Source organism: Capsicum annuum, chromosome 6 (assembly GCF_002878395.1).
Source record: "Capsicum annuum cultivar UCD-10X-F1 chromosome 6, UCD10Xv1.1, whole genome shotgun sequence".
Lineage (NCBI taxonomy): Eukaryota > Viridiplantae > Streptophyta > Magnoliopsida > Solanales > Solanaceae > Capsicum > Capsicum annuum.
In genome coordinates, this window is record NC_061116.1 from 123,527,371 (window position 1) to 123,552,489 (window position 25,119).

The 25,119-nt window shown below is 34.4% G+C and overlaps 1 pseudogene; it reads left to right on the forward strand.

The window, feature by feature from the left end:
• The first annotated feature begins 5,744 nt into the window (after window positions 1-5,744).
• The window catches only part of LOC107874126, a 42,046-nt pseudogene continuing 22,671 nt past the window's right edge, over window positions 5,745-25,119 (forward strand).

Genomic DNA, 25,119 nt, shown 5'->3' on the forward strand with positions numbered 1-25,119 from the left:
TGAAAGAGGAGAGAAAAAAAAGAACATAGAGAAAAGAAAAGAGACGTTTGGTATTATCCTAAAGAGGAGAGATAGAAAGAAGAGAGATAAATTATTTAATATGTGGTTGAAGGACATCAGATGGGTTTAAGTATTTTTTTAATAATTTATGGAGGTAAAACTCTTTGAGGATAACGAGGATACGATGACGGTGACATTGAAAATACAATATAAGACAACTCAATGAGGTGATTTTTTAGTTACCCAACAAAACTTTTTACCGCCTTAGTACCTTTTTATTTATTTCGGCCAGAAAATTACTTTAAGATAAAAAAATATCTTAAAATAGATAAGGCATATGTTGCAATAGATGTCTACATCTGTTTGAAAAATTTCAACAGATCAGTCATCTATCACAACAGATGGCAACATCTATTTGTTAATTTCCAATAAATAACTCATATGTTGCAACAGATGCCATTATCTATTTGATAATTTCCAACAAATAAATTATCTGTTGCAGCATATGACATTATCTGTTAGATAATGACCAACAGATATATCATCTGTTACAATAGTTTAAATATCTATTATAATAGATGACTATAATTATTTGATAATTTTCAACAGATGTGTCATCTGTTGCAACAGGTTAGTCCTATATTTATTATTATCAAGCCATTATTTTAAATATTATTAAATTTATTAAGCTAGAATTAGGGATGGGTTGATAGGGTCAACTATAATTTAAATTGAGTCATTGCAATTGCATGTTGTTGGTATTGCATTCATCCTGACACAAGTCATCAAATGATCAATTTGAGTTAAAACTATTTATATTAAATTATTTTTTAAAATATCTAAATTGATTTAGCTAGAATTAGGGATGATTTGATAGGGTCAACTATAATTTCAATTGAATCATTGCAATTATATGATGTTGGTATTACGTTCGTCTTGACCTGAGTTATCGATTGATCAATTTGAGTTGAAATGATTCATATTAAATTATTTTTTGAAATATCTAAATTTATTTATTTATAATTAGGGATGTATTGATAGGGTCAACTATAATTTCAATTGAGTCGTTGCAATTGCATGATGTTGGTATTGGATTCATCCTGACCTGAGTGATCGACTAATCAATTTGAGTTGAAATGATTCATATCAAGCCATAATTTGAAATATCTAAATTGATTTAGCTAGAATTAGGGATGGGTTGATAAGGTCAACAATAATTTCAATTGAGTCGTTGCAATTGCATGATGTCGGTATTGCGTTCGTCCTGACCTGAGTCGTCGACTGATCAATTTGAGTTGAAATGATTCATATCAAGACATTATTTGAAATATCTAAATTTATTTGGCTAGAATTAGGGATGGGTTGATAAGGTCAACTACAATTTCAATTAAGTCATTGCAATTGTATGTTGTTGGTATTGCGTTCGTCCTGACCTGAGTCATCGACTGATCAATTTGAGTTGAAACGATTCATATCAATCTATTATTTAAAATATCTAAATTGATTTAGCTATCATTAGGGATGGGTTGATAGGTTCAACAACAATTTTAATTGAGTCATTGTAATTGCATGTTGTTGGTATTTCGTTCGTCCTGACCTGAGCCGTCGACTAATCAATTTGAGTTGAAATGATTCATATTAAATTATTTTTTGAAATATTAATAAATTCATTAATGTTCCAATTGAACTTAATACAATTTATTACAATGAAACACTTAAAGTTTATCTCTTTTAAAAAATGAAATAAGATCAATTCGGACCAAATTAACATTTTCAAAACTTGTCATTCTTTTCCAAAATACAAATCAACCTACACAAATCATCCATTTGCGGGAAAAATGTTTCATCATTTCAAATCGCAAGTTCTCGCTCTTTTATTTCTCTCTCAACAATACAAATAACAACTACTTAATATATTTCTCAACCCTTCAGAAAAGATCGATTTTCTTTCCATTTCTCACCACATAGTTGTTATTTTTGACTTTATTCTTGCTTGTATCCGTCGTTTCTCTGTCTTCACAGGTAATAGAGTTTGAGAAGAGTTCTACATTTATTATTTTTATAAAAATTAGGGATTTTTAGTTAATTATAAAAAAAGAACACTTTTTGTCATATTATCTCCGCGAAGGAGTTAACAATTTTGAGTTTTGATATTAGAAACATAGGAAGAACCTAAAAAACTTCTAGTTTTTATTGCAGTGTTTTGTGAACTGTCATGATGTTGTCGGATGGTGTTGGTGGTCTTGTTGGTGGTGTTGGTGTTGGTGGTCTTGGTTGTGTGTTAGTATTGGTGTTTTTGGTCTTAGTAGTGGTTTTGGTATTGGTGGTGGTGGTGGTCTTAGTGGTCATTGTGGTTGTGTTAGTGGTCTTGGTGTTGGTATTGGTGGCATTGGTAGAGGTGTTGGTGTTGGTATTGGTGGTCTTGGTGTTGTTATTAGTGACATTGGTGGTGGTGTTAGTGGTGGTCTTGGTGGTGGCATTGGTGTTGGTGTTCCATCTGTTGTAACAGGTAGAACAACTGTTGGGAGATATTAACATAGGTCTTCGAAGAGATTCCCCATCTGTTGCAACAAATGTTTCAGCTGTTGGCATAAGACAAACCAGTAGCAAGACCATTTTAATTTCATCCATCAGGTTGTTCATCTATTGCAATAGGTTATGCATCTGTTGAAACAGATGATTCATCTATTTTAACTGATGGGTTATCAATTGAAATATTTTTTTATAATGTGGCATATAAAAATATATTGAATTTTGTCTTAATTTTTTTAAAAAATTATGCAGACATCAATTGAAATGTAATTTTTTTGTTTTTTTGTTTTTTATAGTTAAAAGATGTCCCCTAAAAGAAAAGATACTGAAAAAGTGGATCAACTTCTGACCACTTAACAAAAAAGGCTAGAGTACAGATGGATTCGGAGGAACTTTCTAAACAATCTCAGTCAGAAAAAAGTGAAGCTGAGGAAAGTTTTGAAAACAATGTTGAGGGAGGTGGATAAGGGTATGTAGAGGCTGGTAAGGAAAATAAAAGTGAGGAGAAAGAAGAAAGATATAAACAACAAGATGAGAAAGTAGAAAGTGATAAAGATGATGATGATCAACATAATGACAATGCATCGCCAATGGGGTGTGAATTTAGATTAAGATCCCAGGATGATCCTGTCAAAACTATTAGTATTTATAGGTTTCAAGTTGAGATGCCGATAGATAACCTTGCAGAACTAACTGGTGATTTTGTAGTTAAATATCAGTTGGGGAAACCTCTTGATGAATTTAGGGATACTATGAAGAAGGAAAAACTAGAGGAATTTTTTAAGAAGAGCTGCTTTGGACACTTTCTTGAGCTACCTGAGGAAAAAAGTACCCGTTTCCAAATGAGCATGGTATATGATCTTCTCAAGCGCGGGATCAAGTACGTGAGGGATGATAAAGATTTGAAGGAGGGGGACAAAAAGATGGATGAAATATGGATCAACTATTGTGGCATGCCTATTTATTTTGTCTTGAAAGAGTTTTCCATTGTGATAGGCTTAAGATGCGATCGTCCAAAAGAACATCTCATCAAGGAAGCACCCCGTAAAAAGTCCAAGGCAAGCAGGACAACCAAACCGCCACCATCAAATAAAGTAAAGGTATTGTCCAAGCGACCACCCGACAAAACCAACAAACACAAGGAAAAAATAGATGGGTTGTTGGACACTACTGGACGTGGCTACATAGCCACGATGTTTGATGTTGGGTGTACTTATGCACTCTTGTGTTGTAATCCTAGCTTATTTAGCCTTTTTTCGAGGATAATTCGTGTGATTCATATGTTGTTGATGATATAAATAAGCATATAAATGTTTTGGTATGTGTTTATAAGGTTTAAAGGATTTTCCAAACAAGTTTGTGCTTAATGGAGTCTCTCAGAGTTTAGGCGAGAAAACTAGTTTTACTAGCTTAAGCTAGGTATTGTTCTAGTCTCTTGCGTTGGATTCTAGTGTGTCAAATGAGTTCCTATTGGTTTTATTGTGTAATTATGTGTGGAACAACTTGTTTATGATGTGCAAATTGTAATCGAATTAAGTCAAGAGCCAAAGAAAAATACTAAAGATTAAGCGAGCAAGCCTAGTCTTAGCTCGTGTTTCTTGCACATCGTTGTGAACATTCTATTGTATTGAGCTCTAACCCATGGTGTTTGATGATGTAAGATACTTGTATGGTTTATTATGAAAATATATGGATGTGGAACAAGCTGGAAATTAAAGGAAAAACAACACCAAAAGCTTGGAAGGGAAGGCAAAATAATGTCACGAGGCATGGGACAAAAAGATGGACGTTGAACACCTAGAAAATATTTTGTATGTAACTTCCAGTAGCTGCAGGTGTTATTCCCATGAAGTAGGATCCATAGAAGGTTTCTTTACCTTAGAGAAAATTGTGAAGCATAATTCCAGTAAGGCCATGCGATATGCCCGCGCTGCACCCTCAGTAGTGGTGCTGTTGAGCTCGTGTCTCATGCCTCATTGCAGTACTCCAATGCTCGCGCAGCATGATCCATTTCAGTTCTCAAATACACATGACATCTAGCATGATCCATTTCAGTTCTCAAATACACATGACATCTTACTCCTACACGGCTTAGTATTGGTTCACTATATATACATACGAGAAATACTTTGTTAAATATCTTAGGACGTCTTGGAAGAATTGAGGGGTTGTTGCATTGCATTTTTAGGTTTTATTATATCTTTAATCAGCTTTCTAATAGATTATATCATGTATTCAAATATTTGTATTATGATTATGTCAATTAGTGACTAAGAACTCCCTTTTCGGGGTTAAAGACAAGAACATGACTATTATCATTTTGAATTGATTTCGTTTAATTTGCTTATCGTATTTGGTTGCTTGTTCATCCTTGTTTTAATTATTTTAAGGATTGATCGCCCTTTAGAATACATATATTGTCAACCTTTTGATCTCAGGAGAGAGAATAGGCAGATAGAACGTGGGGATGAACAAAGTAGGGTTCTTATTCTTTTATGAAATAAGGAATTTGAATTAGTGTCTAGGACAGGGATGCACCTAGAAGCCTTACTCGATTCACACGTAGGATGATAGCTTTAAGCACTTAATTGGATTATGTAGTTGTAATGTCTAAGTTAGGTAAATGATTAGAGGTTGTGAGACTATGATCATGCAATTAACCCTACGAATCAACAACTAAGATAAGCAAGTTAACGAATGAACTTCAATAATGTAGTATGATTGTTCAAAGTGCTTTAACCCTGGGCTTTACTCTGTTGATTGTCTTAAGTCTTTATTTTATGCATTGTTTACTTTACCTTAGTTTTCAAATATTTAAAATTCTCTTTTAGTTACGCTTGCATAAATTATTCTAAATTATGAACTAGAATTGAATAGTTGTTAGAACAAGTCCTTGTGGGATCGATATTCAGCTTTTTTGAAGGTCACTATATTACTTTATAGATCATGTACACTTGCATGTGCACTGTCAAGTTTTTGGCACCGTTACCGGGAATTGTAATTTGGCAACTATTTTATTTTTAGTTTTGCTTTTTAGATTTCTTTGGTGTTTTATTCTTGGTCTTGGATTTGTATTTGTAGGAAATAGGTTTTCAAAGTAGTGAGCTGGAAAGGGATCGGGATTTGGTTAAACCAAGCCCTGAACTTGAGCAACTCCTCCATCAATGAAGAATATTCCATAAATCAAAGAAGATCAAGATAATCTTGCTCTTATGGCTGATGAACAAATAGCCCACAGGACAGTTAGAGAAGTGGCAATCCCACTTCCAACAAATTTGACCTCCCCATTTCAGAAACCAGCTGCTGGAGGTAATTTTGAGCTCAAACAGAATACGGTGCAACTTCTAATTAGCAACAGATAGTTCACCGAGCTTTAACATGAAGATCCACACGTACACCTGTAAAATTTTCTGGAAATCAGTGACACATTCATCCCTACGGGTGTAAATGTTGACTATGTGAGGCTGGCACTATTCCCCTTATTACTGTTGGGGGAAGCAAAGAAGTGGTTGAATACTGAACCGACGAATTCAATCACATCATGGGATGACTTAGCTCGGAGATTTCTTATCTAATTTTTCCCATCTGGCAAGACTGTGAGACTTCACAGTGAGATTGTGTGCTTTAAACAGAAGCTAAACAGAAATTTATATCATGCATGAGAGCGTTTTAAGGCTCTTATTTGGGACCGTCCACACCATCAACAGTCTAATGAGGCATTAGCTCATACTTTTGTTAAGGCACTTAACCATAACACAAAGATTTTGTTAGATTCAGCTGTAGGTGGTCAAGCTCTTGAGATGACGTATAATGAGTTGTATACTTTGTTGAGCCGAATTGCACAAGGTAATCCCGAGTGGCATTCAGACATAAAGAATGCTAAAAAAAGGTTGCTGGTGTTTTGGAGATGGATCAATTTACCGCAATATCTGTCCAGATTGCTGCATTATAAAATCAGTTGACTAGGCAACTCAACAACATAAAATTGGGTGCTATATCACCTGCAGCCACAGTAAATACAATTCAATAGACAAGCACTTAGTATGTGGTGTGTGGAAATAGTGGTCACTCTATAGATATATATGTTGGTAATCCTGAGTCAGTTAAGTTTGTGTGCAATGTTCAGAGGCCTAACTATAGGAATGCTTACAACATGAAGTGGCAAACTCAACCACCGAATCAACCATGGAATGCCCAACAATAGTAAATTCAGCAACTATAGTCACAAGGAAATTAATCAACTAGCAACTTGGAAAAGATGATGAAATAGATTCTAACTAATCAAACATAATTGGATACAGATGTAAAGAACTAACAAGTGACCACGAGAAGCTTAGAGTTGTAGTTGGGGCAGTTACAACAAACACTAAATACCAGGCCTCAAGGTGGTTTGTCAGGAGATACAGAAAACCCGAAACAAGTAATGACAATCATTTTGAGAAGTGGTAAAGAGCTTAATGAAGAACCTCCGAAGGTAACTAAGGAGATAGATGCTGATGTGGTGACTGAATAGGTAAATGACCAAGTTGCTGAAAAATTGAGGAAGTTTGGGTACTCAAAATAAAGATTTATTGAAGAAGTAAAGAAGATCTCACAACTATATTTCCCATAGAAGCATATAAAGGCAAAGAAGGATGCGTGCTTCAAGAAGTTCTTTGACACGTTTAGAGAGCTACACATTAACTTACCTCTTTTATATGTGTTCAGGGAATGCCCAAGTGTGCTAAGTACTTGAGGGATGTGGTTGCTAACAAAGTTAAGCTATAGGATGTAGAGGCGGTATCACTCACTGTAGAGTGTGGCTTTGTGGTGACTCAAAAGATTCCTAAAAATCTTAAGGACTCTGGGAAGTTCACTCTCCTCATTCAAAATGGTAATAGCAAGGTGGTTTAGGCACTTAGTGATTTAGGGGCAAGTATCAACTTGATACCCCTATCTTTGTTCAACACATTGGGCTTGGGAAAGCCTAGACCCAGCTTTGTGCTATTGCAGTTGGCAAATGAGACCATAACTCTTCCCGAAGAAGTGATAGATGATGTTCTCATAAAGGTTGGTAAATTTATTTTTCCTGCTAACTTTATTATTCTAGATTTTTAGGTAGATGAACAGGTGTCAATTATTTTAGGGCGTCCACTCTTAGCTACGGAAGGAACATTAATTGATGCGAGAGAAGGTACACTCACAATGAGGTTAGAGGACAAAAAGGCAATTTTAAAGTGTCCAAACCGCTTAATACACTATCCCACTATAAAGACTTGTGCATGATTACTGTGATTGAAGGGGATAAGTCTGGGGTGGTGGAGCCTGTTTCATAAAATACCTCTTCAAACTTTCTAATTGAGCAGCCTAATCTACAACCACCTAAACCTGATTTACTTCATGTAGTTTGTTGTTTTTTTTGAGTCATGAGTTTATGGTAATTCTGAGTTCCAAAAACCTGAGCTAAGGAGCATGGCAAAGACTGAGTGTGAGATCTCCATACCATTTTAATGATAAAAGATGCTACTAGCTAGGCCTAGAGGCCTCAAAAAGTATTTCTATCTCTACCATTTAAAGTATACTTTGGGGAAAAAGTAGATTTTTAAGTGTGGGATGGGAAATTTCCATTTTTAGGGTAAATTTAAAATTTTTGTATTAGGAATAAGTGAGATGTTCATGTTGGTGCTATATTTGATTGCATGGTGCAAGTGTTTTGTTTGTAAAAGCATGTTGATTGTGTGAATTCCTACTTTTGAGACTCCTAGGCCCATGTTTATGACTCTAGTACTTGTTGGCTTAAGGTAGAATTCATGTGATTGTTTGGTTAAAAGTCTATAAGGATCCTACTTGAAGTTGAGCATGTGCCATGTCGTGTAAGGTATTTTATATATTCCTGGTTGTATGTTATATCTAAAACTTTTATGGTGAGTATGCAAAGTGAAAGAAAGAGTGTGGGTTTAGGATATGATATAGGAATTTCTTTGATAGCCTTGTTTTATACGTTCTTTTTGACCTACCCTTATGCATAATTCTAGTAAGCCCCATTGAGCCTTTAGCTTTTTCTTTAGCAACCTCATGTGTAGCTTAATCCCTTCTTTGACAAACCTTAATTTGATCCAAAGATCCTAAGTGTTTTAGTATAAATTTAGTGAGTTGATGAGTGTGAAATTAAAAAAGGAAAAGTTAAAATTGAAGCCCCTAAAGTGATAATTATTGGTGTTCAAAAGAATTATTATGTTATTGTGGTAGGGAGTTTAGTAATAAAAAGAATAAAAATTTGTTCAAATTGAATGGGTTGTGCATAGAATACTCCTACCATAGTGTTAAGAATGAGCTTAATAAGATGGGGTGAAAACAAAAAGAAATAGGGTAGACAAAAGTGGTGTAATTTGGTTATTAGAGTTAAATTGTGAAAATATGATGTATTAAAGTGCTTAGGGAAGATAGTCACTATTAAGATAAAATAGCTCCTACCCGTCCTTTAGCCTACACTACAATCCAAAAAGACCTATTTGATCCTAAGTTCATCATTCTGATATTAATGGAGTACAACACTAAGGGAAAGCCTATAGTTCATTATGTGTAACTTGTGAAGTCCTTGTGAGAGTGAGAGAAACTTTATTCTTGTACCCATTCTGTTATGAATTGTATTTATGTGAGTGGTTATGAGTAACTCTCTTGTTATAAGGGCACATGTTTGATGAAAGTGGGTGATTTGTATGATGTCCTTTACTGAGAAATATGCATGAGTTTTCCAACTTGGTGCATCTATTCTTGAGTCTAGGATGTTTTGGAGTAGTATTCTAGAGCTTTCAATTGTGTACATAACATGCTTAGTATAGAAACCTGCATTCTATGTAGCCAATGTAGTACTAGCTTGAGTGTCTTGCATGTAGTAAAAATGTAGAGTCTCCTCATCTTATGATGATTAGAGTAAAGAGTTTTTCAAGGACGAACAAGGCTTTAAGTGTGGGTGGTGATGTTGGGTGTATTTATGCACTCTTGTGTTGTTATCCTAGCTTATTTAGCCTTGTTTTGAGAACAATTCATGTGATTTATGTGTTTTTGATGATATAAATAAGCCTATAAGTGTTCTGGTATGTGTTTATAAGGTTCAAAGGTGTTTCCAAACAAGTTTGTGCTTAGTGGAGTCACTCAGAGTTTAGGCGAGAAAACTAGTTTTACTAGCTTGAGCTAGGTATTATTCTAGTCTCTCGTATTGGATTCTAGTTTGTCAAATGAGTTCCTATTGGTTTTATTGTGTAATTATGTGTGGAATAACTTGTTTATAATGTGCAAAGTGTGATCGAATCAAGTCTAGAGCCAAAGCAAAATACTAAAGACTAAGCTAGAAAGACTAGTCTTAGCTCGTATTTCTTGCTCATCATTGTGAACGTTTTGTTGTATTGAACTCTAATCCATGTTTTTGATGATGTAGGATGCTTGTGGAGTTGATTATGTTAATATATAGACGTGGACCAAGCTGGAAATTAAAGGGAAAAAAGCCAAAAGCTTGGAAGGGAAGGCAAAATAATGTCACGAGGCATGGGACAAAAAATAGACGTTGAACACTTAGAAAATATTTTGGATGCAACTTCCAGTAGTTGCAGGTGTTATGCCCATGAAACAGGCTCCATAGCACGTTTCTTTGCCTTAGAGAAAATTGTGAAGCATAATTCCAGTGAGGCCATGAGATATGCCCGCGTCGCACCCTCTATAGCGGTGTTGTTGAGCCCGCATCGCATGCCTCATTGTAGTGCTCCAATGCCCATGCATCATGCTCCATTTCAGTGCTCAAATACACTTGACATCTTACTCCTACACGGCTTAGGATTGGTTCACTATATATACACACGAGAAACACTTTGTTAAATATCTTGGGACGTCTTGGAAGAATTGAGGGGCTGTTGCATTGCGTTTTTAGGTTTTATTATATCTTTAATCAGATTTATAATAGATTATATCATTTATTCAAGTATTTGGATTATGATCATGTCAATTAGTGGCTAAGAACTCCCTTTCCGGGGTTAAAGCCAAGAACATGACTATTATCATTTTGAATTGATTTTGTTTAATTTGCTTATCGTATTTGGTTTCTTGTTCATCCTTGTTTTAATTATTTTAAGGATTTATCACCCTTTAGAATACATATATTGTCAACCTTCTGATCTCGAGAGAGGGAATAGGCAGATAGAACATGGGGATGAACAAAGTAGGGTTCTTATTCTTTTAAGAAATAAGGAATTTGAATTAGCGTCTAGGACAAGGATGTACCTAGAAGTCTTACTTGATTCACATGTAGGATTATAGCTTTAAGCACTTAATAGGATTATTTCATCCCCGCTCAACGATGTAGTTGTAATTCCAAGTTAGGTAAATGATTAGAGGTCGGGAGACTATGATCATGCAATTAACCCTACGAATCAACAACCAAGATAAGCAAGTTAACATAACCAAGATAAGCAAGTTAACGAATGAACTTCAATAATGTAGTATGATTGTTCAAAGTGATTTAACCCCAGGCTTTACTCTATTGATTGTCTTAAGTATTTATTTTACGCATTGTTTACTTTACCTTAGTTTACAAATATTCAAAATTCTCTTTTGGTTACGCTTGCATCAATTAATCTAAATTGTGAACTAGAATTGAATAGTCGTTAGAACAAGTCCCTGTGGGATCGATATTCGGCTTTCTTGAAGGACACTATATTACTTGGTAGACCACGTACACTTGCGTGTGTGCTTGGCTGCTGTCAATATTGTTACAACATCTCAAAGATAAAGCCATACCAAAGAAGTACAAGGAGCAATTGTGCTTAGTTTGGTTTGCCCATCCCATTATATTGGCAAGAGACCTCAACGAAGTCATTGAAGATGATTTGTTGGAGATTGCTAAGGATCTTGAGAAATTCAACAATTAGCCTTGGGGATATGACAACTACAAGTTGACTCTAAAATATTTATTGACAAAGCTATCCCCAAGGACGATCACCTTGTATGACTTTCCTTGGGCTTTCATGGTAAATTTAATCACTATTTTATACTCTTGCATTAGTTTATATTGAATAATTATTATGACTTTTTTGGTTTGCTTCCTATTTACATTTTTTAGGCTTGGGCATTTGAAGTTATTCCTCCCTCGAAAGAAGGTCAAGGATTACCCAGATGAGGTATCTCATCCAAGGATCCTTAGGTGGTTGGCTGCAAAGAGAAACACAAGAATTAAGGATGTTGATAGCTTTAACCTCCGGATGATACAGTAAGTCTTTTTTCAAGTAAAATAATTTAATTCAAAGAAAGATATTAAAATAAATAATTCATATGTTGCAACAGATTGGTAATCTTTTATAATTTATCTTAACAGATTACCTGTATGGTGCAACAGATTAGTAATCTATAATGATAGATGAGTCATTTTTCACAACGGATTACCCATATGTTACGTTGGTTCTTTGAACCCGACTTAACAGATTCCCCATCTACTACAACTAATACATTAGATGGGTAATCTGATGCAACAATGGGTAATCTATTGCCACATATGAATCATCTATTGCACCATAAAGATCATCTATTGCATAAGTTGTCTGTGTTAACACATTTTCCAACTGACTGTAAATTATTATTTGATTTAAACATATCTATCTTTTTTTTAGATTGTGCATCTATGGATCGTGCCTACTGAGCAAGAGTTGAGAATGACTTTTTTTATTTCTCTAAGTCTTGTTAATACAATAGCAAACCCAACGGTGGAGTTAATAAGGAATAATTGGCTGGAGCAACAGCCATAAGAAGAGCAGTTAGGCAAGGTCAGCCTAATGTTGAAGCTCTTCATGACCAATCTACTGCAATAGATTGGGGTGCTGCTTTTGGGGGTGTTGCTGGTGGAGTTATTTATGTTGGTGGTAGTCATGTTTTTGCTACTTCTATTCGTGATTATGCATATTTTGATGCTCAAGAAAAAATAAATATATTTTAAATCACCCCTATATTGGTCCCTCTCACCCTTACACCGGTCCCTTTAACCTTTATAGTGGTCCCTCTCACCCCTCTTCATCCTTATGTTCTCATTACAAATGCAACGAGTGCATGGACAGACAAGATAAACTCTTTTAGTTGAGGAATTGAAATTCAAGAGGGGTGTCATACTATCCAAGAAGGTGAGTGAGCCATACACTCCTACAGTGGCGGTTAGGAAGAAGAAAAGAGCAATTAGACATATACTCTTAGTTATGAAACCAAAAAATTAGAAACTCCTTCCTCCAAAAGTTTTTGAAATTCAGGGACCATTGAAGAAGGTGGATGTAATTCCTCGAAAATGGGTCCCGAGATGTCACACGGTGCTTAAGACTACGAGTAGCCTCAAGCTAACCCTGTATGCCTTCTACTAAATCTGAAACTCATAATAGAGAAATATAACCATAAAAGCAACGTTGAAGTCTGCCATATCTAAGCTAAAATTATATGAACGTAATATCTGAAAATACTTGACTTAAAGTATGGACAATCAACACTGAAAATCTAAATCATAACTAGCAGTCTGACAAGCCTCTACTACTAACAACTAGAGAGCCACTGGGACAAACCCCCAACTGACTCAAACTAACTGAAAATACTGAATCAAATACTTTAATAAGTTGGAAAACTGATTAACTGGGTCCCCAAACTATGAGGACTCACCAACTGTCGGGATGTAGAAGGAGATGCTCGAAATCACTCACGCTGCTAAACTGAGCACCTGGACCTACATTATTAAACAATGTAGTGCATAGACATATATGTGGATCAGTATTTTTGGAATGTATTTAGCATGTGAGGGTGAATGCATAATTAAAACAATACCTCAACAGCAATATAAACTTGTAAAGAATGCATGCTAAGTATAGATGACTCATAGCTTGAATAACTGAAAACTGAGAATCATAATCATGAGTAGTAAATCATGTTGTAAAAATCTTGTGAGTCATAACACTTAGCTCTAAAAGTTGTACTTGTATTCTATCTTTAAATCATGCAGCCAAAGTGTAGAAAGGACTCACTTTTATATCTATAAACTGAAAGCTAAAATCTCGTAGCTAATATCTTATATAAAGCAATATCTGAATAAAGTTGTGAGCCTTTACACTTGGTTCTAAAAGATTTTCTATTAGGATTACTCTTTTCTATAGGGAGGTTCTTCTAACCGACATACACTATATGAGCTATCATAGTGTCCAACGTCTAGTTCCTTTATGGGAAAACCTCACATTGAGGAGAGGTGTCATACTCTTGCCAAGGAGTATAACCTAAGATAAGTGATCATATCTGTAACTATCATCCATATAGAAATGGGAATAATCTGATAATCTGAACCTATATTGGCTCGTAGTTTAAGGGCATGTGAACATACCCAACTCGGCTGTAAATACTACTCCTTTTAATTTGTATGCTCATTCTGTAGGAAATCCACTTTTAAAACTAGTATAAGGGTTTACAATGAAAACCAATCGTGCATCTATTCACTTTAAACTGTAATAAAACTGTGAAATAGATTCCATATCTTAGCTGAGATCAAAAGATCAAATCTTAATTGAAATTTGAGTTTAACTAATCATAGGGTACTTAAGGCATAGTCATTCTTGAAATGTCAATATTCAAACTAGGGAGTAATAACCCATGCTTCTAATTCATATCAAATCATCATAAAATTCATGCTTGATAATGGAAGTCTTGATAATTCAATTTTAAATCTGGAAAATAAAGTCACACGCATAAAAATATAAAAATAGACATGCAATTCAACATCTAAATCGCTTGTAACATCATAATCTTCAAATAGTGATAAGTGGGTATAAACCATAAACTGAAATTCATATAATTTCATGTAAAATTCAACTTTAAAACTAGTTTTGGGCACAAGGATGAAAGAATTATCCTTGTTCATAACCCCATATACCTTAATTGATGAATAGATAAAGAAACTTGAACTTCGAGTTCCTATTTGTGCTCTTGAAGATTGTTTCTTGAAGATCTTGAACTAGGAATCTTGAATTTTGGGTTATCTTGGAAAAAGAATAGTGGAAATTTGAATTTATTGAGGTTTAAAATTTAAAGCTCTAGGGTTTCTTGGAGAGAAATTTTGGTAAAAGTGAGCGTATTATGTTTAGAATAGGTTTAATCTTTTGTTTTTCAAGATTTGGGGGCTTGGGAAAAGACTAAGTTGCCCTTTGGAAAATTGAGTTCGAAACTAGAAATCCCAATTTTGGACCGCGGTACGCAGTGGCTTACTGGAAAAAGGATGAGTGCCACTTTGCACTATGGAGCGACGTGGCACTATTGCATTGCGTTATTGGAAAAGGACGAGCGCGAAATTGCACTCCAATGCGACACGATGACTGCTCTACCGTGATTTTTGACGCGACACTGGCTAATCACGGTGAGCTACTGGAAAGGGACGAGTGTAATTTTATGGTTCACCATGATGCAGCATAATTGTGGTGCTTCACTGGAAAGAGGATGATTCCGAACTTGCCTTCCAGCGACGCGGTGCTATCACGTTGGCCTACTGCCTCACACAAAAAATGCCATAACTTCCCACCTGAGCATCATATTAAGGAAAAATTGATATCATTGGAAAGCTGACTCAATTATCTACACATTGGTGGGTTTACAGATGGAAAATTCTAACATATCAAGAGTTATTCAGTTTTAAAGTTGACCCTTGACACACTACGAGCGAAACGAAACTAAGTACGGGGTATTACAGTGGACATATATGTAGAACTTGACACCAAATAGAAGGTTGTTCTGAGAAATACAATATAAATCTTCACCATAAATACCTTTTCCCCCAGGACTTCAAGATGATGACAAATATGGATCAGTGGTACGTGGATACGGTAAGTTTACTTTTCCTAACCTATTCTTCTAATCTACTCCCTGAAGAAGATGATAGATATGGATCATCTATTGCAACAGCTGGGTATTCTGATATAACTGGTGGTGGTTCCGTTGTAATAGATTACCCATCTATTGCATAAGTTGCATTAGATGGGTAATCTATTAACAGATTTAGAGAACCCTGTGCAATAGATGGACCATCCATTGCATCTTTCCATTTTGTATTTTTTAAAATTACTAACCTATTTAAAAATTGTCTTCTTATATCACAGTATGTTGATGAAATTCTCTACCTCATGAGGGGCAGGCAATTACCATACCCGAAAGCTTATGAAGTTGTCGATAAGATAATGGACCTTAACTTCTACAATAATTTTAATGATAGGTACGATGGGATCATTAAGCTAGCATCAACTTTTGATAGCCCAGATTTGATTCATTAGTTTCTGGGTTCAAATGGGATGAAGATATGATTACTTATGTTAGAGGGAAGAGGCCATATCCACACGACAAGTAATAGACCAAATCAAAGAGAATTCTTGTAGTCATAAACATGGAGAAAAAAATATTTTCTGGCTGTTGAGATACTGCTCGAGGATGGAATGATGAAGGTTTATGACTGCAACTTGCCTGTCTTCGACGAGGCAAATTTTTTTACCAAGATACAGCCACTGTTGGCATTATTCTCCAACTTATTGAGGCAGAGTGGACTGGTGAATTATTTGTCAGCAAAAATATTGAAGCAAACATAGGATTTTGAAGGTCGAAACAAGGACAAGGACCTTCTAAAAAATGAAATTGGTGCCACACGCGGGTCGTACGTGCTTGCACACTTCAAATATTTGCTAACGGGCATAACAATGTCCAATCCAACGACCTTTCTGTGCGACAACACTGTGGCAAGGATGCAAGAGGTCTGGGCTTATAGGGTACTAACTAAATGCTTGAAGCCTGTGTATAAAAAAGAAGATGTAGAAACACAAACACCGTGACAATTTTTTATATTTGATAAAAATTAATTTTTTTATAATGCAACAAATTGTCTATCTGTTGTAACAGATAGTCTATCTGTTCTGACATATAGTTCATCTATTGCTGGTCATCTGTTGCATTATGCAGGTGTCTATATCTAAGTCTATCTGTTGCAACAGATAGGTCATCTATTGGAGCAAATCAAAATAGTAGGAAGAGCCGTTTAATGATTTCCAATAGATGACCTATATATTGCAACATATGTCTAAATCTTTTTTATAATTGCCAATAGATATGTCGTCTGTTGCAACAGATACATTATCTGTTGCAATATTTGAATTTAGTATTTCATTTCAATTATTAAGTTCAATTCTAAGGATAACATTGACAAAATAAAATATATTGAAGCCTTCAAAAATTACATGAAATAAATCAACAAATAAATTAAATGTGAAAATTTTTTATGGGTACAGATGATCTACTCAATAAATAAATAAAAAATTTAAGTTTTTGTGCCAACAATTTCTAAGGAGAGGTTATTACTTTGATAGTAAATATCTACTCAATATGGACAAGTTGTTCTTCATCCAGTACTATGAAATTTGGCTTTGGTCATCGTGGATCTTTAATGTCGTTTGCGCATGATTTCTGAGTTTTCGCTTCTCTATATTTCCATAAAAGAGTAGCATATCTTTTACGGAGTAATCCGACATCAAGTCCATCATTTAGTACTTGTAATTCATCGCTCAAATACTCAGCGTAAGTGGCAACAAAAAGACCAAAATTCATGCGTTTGTAAAAATCAGATAACCCATATCTCACAATTAATATAAGCGTTGTGAAATTTATGAAATAAAACTAAATCATGATACTTGTTTGTTACTTAGAGGATATCAATGGCTTGTTGAGTAATTATTTCAATATATTCTACATCAAATGGATTGCCTTTTTTATCCTGGTATGCTTCAATCGTCGACCAATCATATGAACCTTTTGGTGTAAAAATCGACTTATATCAAGGTAAGTAGGTAAGATTTTAGCCAGCTTTTGTATCTCAAATGACAGATCAGAATGTCTCCTTTTCGACATCGAGTCTTAAACTCGGATGCGCCTCTATTTTAGAACGACGACAGCCAATACCCAATGAAATTCATCATCATAATTGATTGGGATATACACTTCATCAACCAAATTTCAAGGTAAGCCGGCTAGAATGCTAAAACCTTTGATGATGTTGATTAAGCATTTCTCATTTTGGGAAACTTTCGGTTGTTATTGACAATACATATTGTAGGCATTATTGATGTAAATTTTGTACAAACGTGTATCTGTATTGTTCTTGTGTTTGCAATTTGGCCGTCTTTTGGAGGTAGTAAAAAATAATATTGATGTGTTGCACATATTATCAAATATTTCAGATTACGTGACAAAAAAATTAATACAAATATAATTAAATAAAATATTAATAGTAAGATGTATGACATTTAGACATCATCATTCCAGCAAGTTTGGGGTTGTGACATTAAATAGAACTAATTCTTTATTCTGGGATGTGCAACAAAAAAGTCAAACATATCAAAACCAAGACCCAATTCATTCACTTTGTAGTGTTCGTCATTTTGTTTTCTTCATGATTTATGTGTTAATGTGATGTTTTTACAACAAGAATAGTATAAATCAATATCTTTAAAAATGATTTATGTACCTGTTGGCATGAAGCTTTAACAGCACATCGGAAATCTATTCTGAATACTCGTTGATCAACTTTGTTAGTTTTTTTAGCCTCATTCGAGATGTTGAATCCTTCAAACAGGTAATTCTTTTATTCTTCTGGACTGATAGGCTTTACTTTTTCTTCATCTTTGGAAGCAGTTGATTGATTATCAACTGAGATACTATGTTGTTCGGTAATAGTTTCTACTGTGACATCCACCTAGAAAGCCAAAATTGTCAATGTTAGTCACAGAGAAACAAAAATAGAAAAAGGATAACTCATCTGTTTTAGCAAATCAAACATGTCTTCCTCCTATTTTAAATTATACCAACAGATTACTTATTTGTTGCAATAGATGGATTATCTGTTGGGATAAATTAAAATAGAAGGAAGAACAGTATGATAATTTCCAACAAATGACCCATCTGTTGCAACATATGACTCATATGTTTGGATAAACTAAAATAGTAGAAAGTCTTGATTTAATTTGTCCCAACAGATGATCCAGTTGTTGCAGCAGATAGGTCATCTGTTGGTACAAATTAAAACAGTAGGAAGAACTGGCTGATTTGCTAAAACAGATGAGACATATATTACAACAGATAATGCATTTGATGCAACATGTTAGTAAACTGTTGCAATAGATACATATATCTGTTTGATAATTTTTAGTAGATGCGTCATCTGTTGAAACAGATATATAGTCTATTTGTTTATTGAAACGGATGATATATATTTACCTTCTTTAGCTCATGTTGTTCTTCTATGACCCTTGTACATTGATCAAAAGTACAAGACAAAGATAGAGGAGTTGCAAACTCTATGACCCTTGATACGAACTCTTCTTTGATGAAATGACACCCCTCTTAGATGTCAATTTCTTTGCAAAAGCAGTTGATGCATTAATAGCATTAATTACTCCATCATGTTTCACCTTGCAGTCTTGACATTTGCATGCAGAACATTTGCTGGGAGGGGAAAAATCTATAAAACCAATATGATCATAATCATAATAGTTTGTTGTTTCAAAAACTATAAGAGGAGCATCATTAGCCCCAACAGCAGCACCACTACCACCACCAACAGCTCCATCACCACTAACACCATCAGCAATAACAAGCCCCCCCTCCAAAATTATTATTTTTCTTGTGATGGTTGTTGGTCAAAACAATTCTTTTTTTATTCTATTAATGACCTTAGGGTCCGATAAAGTTTGCACTGACCATAAAGTAATAAAAAATCACATCTTTAACTCTTGATTGGTCGAAATAAGCCACGGATGCACAATCTAAAATAAATCAGTACATATATTAGAATGATGATTAAATGATTTAAAAAATCATTAATTAAAATAAAAATTTAATTAGAATTAGACTTACTAATTCCTTCAGGGGTTAAAGAGATCAAGAAATTTTTACATTTTTATCAGTTTTGGGCGATAACCATCTCAAAATTTTTGGACATGAAACTTCTTCCTGGTAGTTCACTTGTTGTCTCAAATAAGGAATGACTTCAAATGCCCAAGCCTATAAAATAACATCAATAAATCAAAAGCATTATTAAATAAAAAAATAAATGAATCATAATAAAAGAAATATTTATCATGAAAGCCCATGGAAAATCATATAAGTTGACGCCTTTGCCGTTAACGGAATCAACAAATATTTGAAAGTCATTTTGAAGCTTTCATAACCCTAAGGATAGCTGTTAAATGCCTCAAGATCCTCAGAGAACTTTATTAAACCAAGCAATAGTTGTTGTTAATGTCACTCACCCAAAGAATATTATGTACAAATCAAACCAAGCACAATAATTGCTTGTGCTTCTTTGAAAGTCTTTTACCTTTCAACGCTTCTATCAAATTTTTATTTTTGAAGCTTGGAATAACAAGGGACACCAAGTCATCACCACCACTTGACTTGTTTTTTCTTTTTTTTGGGTGTGTGGGGTGCTTTTTTGGGGTTAGAATAGGTATTCCTTGAGAAAGGGAAGGAGGATAACATTTTAGTCCAGTAACAATGGTAAACTCCTTCTAACTAAAATAAATAGGCATGCCATAATAATTTATCCACACCTCATTCATCTTATCTTTATTTTTATACATTAACCTACGCTTGAGAAGATCATATACCATTTTTCATTTGGAAATGAGCATTGTTGTCCTCCGGCAAATCTAGATATTGCCTAAAATAGTTTTCCCTTAAATAAGCATTCAACTTTTGTTCTTGAAGTATTTTTCGAAAGGCGTCGAAAGATTTTCCCATGGATGACTTAGCCACGAAATCACCAGTTAAATTTATGGCACCATCACACAGCATTCTCACAGGATAACTATCAATGCTGAAGGTTTTGACCAACTCTTCGATGGAAGGGCTATTAGCATTTGGATCATCTCTTTTGAAACATTCCTCATCCCCATGTTCATTATCTTCTTCTTTTGATTGAGATAATGCTTGTAAAGCAAGCTTAAAGAGTGCTGGATGTAGCCTAGTTGCTTCACTTGTTCCTTTACTTGGACTTAATTCAGTTTCTTTTCTTTTGGGAGTCATATTATCTAAAAATAATAGGAAAATAAAAAATACTATGATTGATTAAAATATAGTTAAACAAAGGACAACAGTAAATCTAACATATACAATATTGTAAAATAACAGTTCCAATAAATCACACATATGTTGCAACAGGTGTGTTATCGTTGCAACATATAACTAACCTTTTGCAACAGATGAGTAATCTGTTGTAAATAATAAAAACAGTTTCTATACTGTTGTGATTTCTTTCAACAGATCACTCATCTATTAAAACAGATGACTAGTCTTGCAACAGATCAACTGCCAATATTGTTTAAATTTCTTCCAACAGAAGCGTCATCTATCACAACAGATGAATTATTTCATGGGAGAAATCAAAGTCTTGGACATGTCATTCTGTTGGAATAGTTGATAGGATTTTATCCAACAGATTGTTCATCCGTTGCATCAGATGATTCATCTGTTGCATCAGATGGTTCAGTTATTGCATCAAATGGTTCATCTGTTGTAGGAAAAAACCAGTAGCAAGATTTTGTTCAATAGAACAATAGAATATCACCATTTAATATCAAATACACCATTTTTACCAAGAACAACAACGAATCAACCCAGCAACACCAACACAACACAAACACCAAGAATATCAACCGTGATCAAAAACACCAAAATTGTTATTTAGTTTGTACAAACACAAAAACAAAAATCAAACTTCAAAAAACTCAAAAGACACCAACAAATCGAATCAACAATTCGACAACAAGAACTACAATAACAAAAAAAAATCATCTTTCACTTCGGAAAGAAAAGAGAAGAAATACCAGAAATTAGATTTTTCTTCAGTCCCCATTTCAAATTTAAGTAGCAAATATTGAAATTGTTAACCAGGATTAGAAGAGAAGTTGACTCAAGCTCCTCTTTTTCTTAATAACTAAAAGCCCTAATTTTTTACCTGTGAAAGAAGAAAAAGGACGATGAAGAACTCGAAGTTGTTGTCGCCGGAGAGCAATGCTATCACGTCGATTGACAGTTAAAAGTTGAAAAGAAACTTGAAGCGCAACTATTTATTGCCGAGAGGTTGAAGTCATCGGGGATTGAAGGTAGAAATTTCCAGAACTGTTGGTTAGGAGAAGGCTGAGAAAAATAGTTGAGATAGAAAGAGGGGAAAGACAATTGATTTGGAGAGGAGAGGGGTGTGGGTTGATTTGTATTTTTGAAAAGATTAGAAATTTTAGAAAATATTAATCAAGTCCACAATTAACTTAATCAAGTTTTCTAATTATGTTTAACCCTTTAAGTTGATCACTGTCACCAATCCTACCTTCAATACTTAAATGACACCTTTCCATCAATTTTCTCTGAAAACTTCCAAAAAAATTGCATAGATTTCAGTCAGTGAAGTGTTTGATGATGTATGTTTCATTTCTTCTTATATTAACTTTATCAAGCACTTAAACAACACTTAAAGGCAACAAAAAGACATGGTCAGCTGGGACATTTGATGAAACCAGAATTAAAAGGTTGTCCTTTAGCGGAGGAAAGCACACATGAATAAAAATAAATTTTTATGTATTTGAGAATGATAATCCTAAATATAAATAAAAAATTTCTGGATGATGAGTTTAAGAAAATTATATTGACATAAATGAAATCAAAGTATCTTACTCAAGTGGGAAGTGATAATAAATTTAGCACATCCAAATTTCTAATTCAGATTTAACTGTTGATTTCTAATTTAAAATTTATAATTTTGTATTCCTAGTTTCTAGCATAGTAATTCATAAGATTGTGTTAACAATTAATATTATTTTTTAAATATATTCAGTAATTTCATCTTCAAGACAAACCTTATGAGCTACGAAACACACACTGCAGTAGCACATGCACACAATTAAGCGACACCAAAGTACCCAGCTTGTGCTGTTAACGAAGCCCGAGCCTATAACAATATTTAAGTATAATGAAATTGCACATATGTGTTAATCTAACTATCAATTGTGTTAATGTTATATCTTATATGTATGTCAGTCTGCTCAAGTTTTTTATCCGTTCACCATATGTTATCAGTACATATTTATGTGTAGTATTGAGGTTGTTTCAGTTCAGGTTATTGCAGTGGCTTATGCTATCATGACAACAAGATCACTAGAGCTAAACTAGAAAATGAGGGCATTGCGAGTTTTACCAATATTTCTATTGCCTGGATTATCCTTCTTTACATATTCAACGCTTGAAAGCTTCGCTAGGATGAGTAAGTAGTTCATGATTCTCTGCTACTAAAGTTCTCAAAATATTCACTGTTTCCAAATTCTATTATAGTTCCTTCCATCTTTTTGCTTTTTATTGTTACTACTAACCTTCAACACGTTAGAAGATATGATTTGGTTCTATTCTCATTTCTTTTTAATGCTTATAGTAACACCAGTGTCGGATTTTAATGGGCAAACTTAGTAGATAACTGAGAGATAATGCGAGTATTGTACTTTGGAATCTATAGTTCACAACTCATTTCTCGGTCTCTGTTATTTTCTTAAATAGTCTTTAGCTTTGTTGGGTGCTTTAACCTAGGAAAGGTCATCTTTTTATTATTTATGCCTATATGAGCTGATGTAATAAATGATATAGTTAGGTAGATTGACTGTTTAGTTCTACATTTCAATGGATTCTATAAGTAGATCGATGAAGAAAAATGATAAGTTTTAGAAATAATATTAAGTAAAGTTAACTGCCTAGATAGAAACATTTATGCTCAGTCTTAGGTGGGTTGAACTTCTAGCTTCATTAGGTAGCTTTTAATAAGCTTTTTGATAGTTGGCTAAAAGAAATTTTTGTTTTTTCCTCTATTAAATAGGCAATATTGCTTAGTTTGTTTAATGGATTGAGTAAACTACGTTGTCACCTACTGAAGGTGCTTGATTAATATTTTTGGGAGTCGACTATTTGTGGTACAGAATATATAATAGTAAATAATTAAGTAAACAAAGAAATAATGAATATGTAAAAGGTTAACAACTATAATTTGTACTCTGTTAAATGATTCAAATTTCTAATCTGGCATTTCCTAAAATTTATAAGCCCATAAAAAAAATTGCATCTTAAAGATAATATAAATTAAACGGGGTTTTCATGATTTTACATTTGAGGAGTTCTAAAGGTCGAGAATTAATGAAGTTATATGTTAGAGGATGTTCCAATTCACAAAATTTTTGAATTTTCTGAGCTTGATAAAGAATATTACGCAAAAATTTCCTATAATAGAGTATAAACATAGAAAAGTCGGAGTTTGTGTAAAGTAACAAGTTTGAATCTGAATGCATTTTTTGATAAGTAATTTCATATCTGATGTATTTGGTTCAAAGGAAATTTTCTGGTCGAATGGATCCTTAATAAATATAAATGGACCTTCACATTCACCTTCTCTTTTGGAGCAAGAAGAGTATGTTCTCATTGGATCCTTAATAAATGTAAATGGATGTAATACCCTGATCGTTTCTTAAGCCTAAATCCGTCTTTTGAGTGGATATGTATGACTTCCAAAGTGATGGATGTTTAAACCATGTTGTATTTCTCTAATTTCTACTTTTTATCATGTAGAGCATTGAATAAGTTTTCCATCGATACCAATTTCATTGAGATCCGACATTGGACGAGGGAGTTATGGTCGTTTTACTAAACGGTGTCGGATCGTCCAGATTTGACGATCGACCTGGCGGACCGTTAGGTTCCTGGTGGACCGTCAAGTCCCCCATCAAGCCAAGGCAGTGACTCCTTTTTCAGGCCATCGTGCGACGGCCAAGTTGGTGGACCGTCAAAAAGTTGACGGACCGTCAAGGGGTTCATCAGGTCGAGACAGAATGTCTCGTTTCTGGCCCTCGAGTGACGGACGACTTGGTGGTCCATCAGTTTCCTGACAGATCGTCACTTTGACCATCACGTCAAGGCAGAACGTTCCAGTTTTGACACTCGAGTGACGGACGATCTGGTGGACCGTCAGGAGACTTGACGGACCGTCAGATCGACCGTCACAGGCCCCAATCAGCAAATTTCAGCATTTTCAAAAAGGGCATTTTGGTAATTTCCTCCCCATGTGATGTTATATATATATATATCAAAGTGGAGAAGAGCCACTCATTTCCTTCTCCTTTCTCTTCCAATCTTCCAAGAATCTCCTAGAAACTAGGGTTTCTACAAGATCCAAAATCCAAATCCTCTTCCAAGAAATTCAGAGAATCTTCCATGAATTTCTCCAAGTTGATCAAGAACTAAGTTTCCCAAGTCAAAGGCATCAAGAATCTTGGCCTAAAAGTGTGAGAAGAGTTCCAAACGAGTTTCCACATCTTCAAATCAAAATCCAAGGTATGTGGGGTTTGGACAAGAACACTCCTTTCGTTCTTATGCCTAAAGATTTACTTTCTATTACTGATTTACATGATTTTGCAAATTGGTGCAAATTGGTTTACACCCAAATTTCTTTATTTATGATTTATGAGATTTGAGTTGAATAAGTTTGATAAT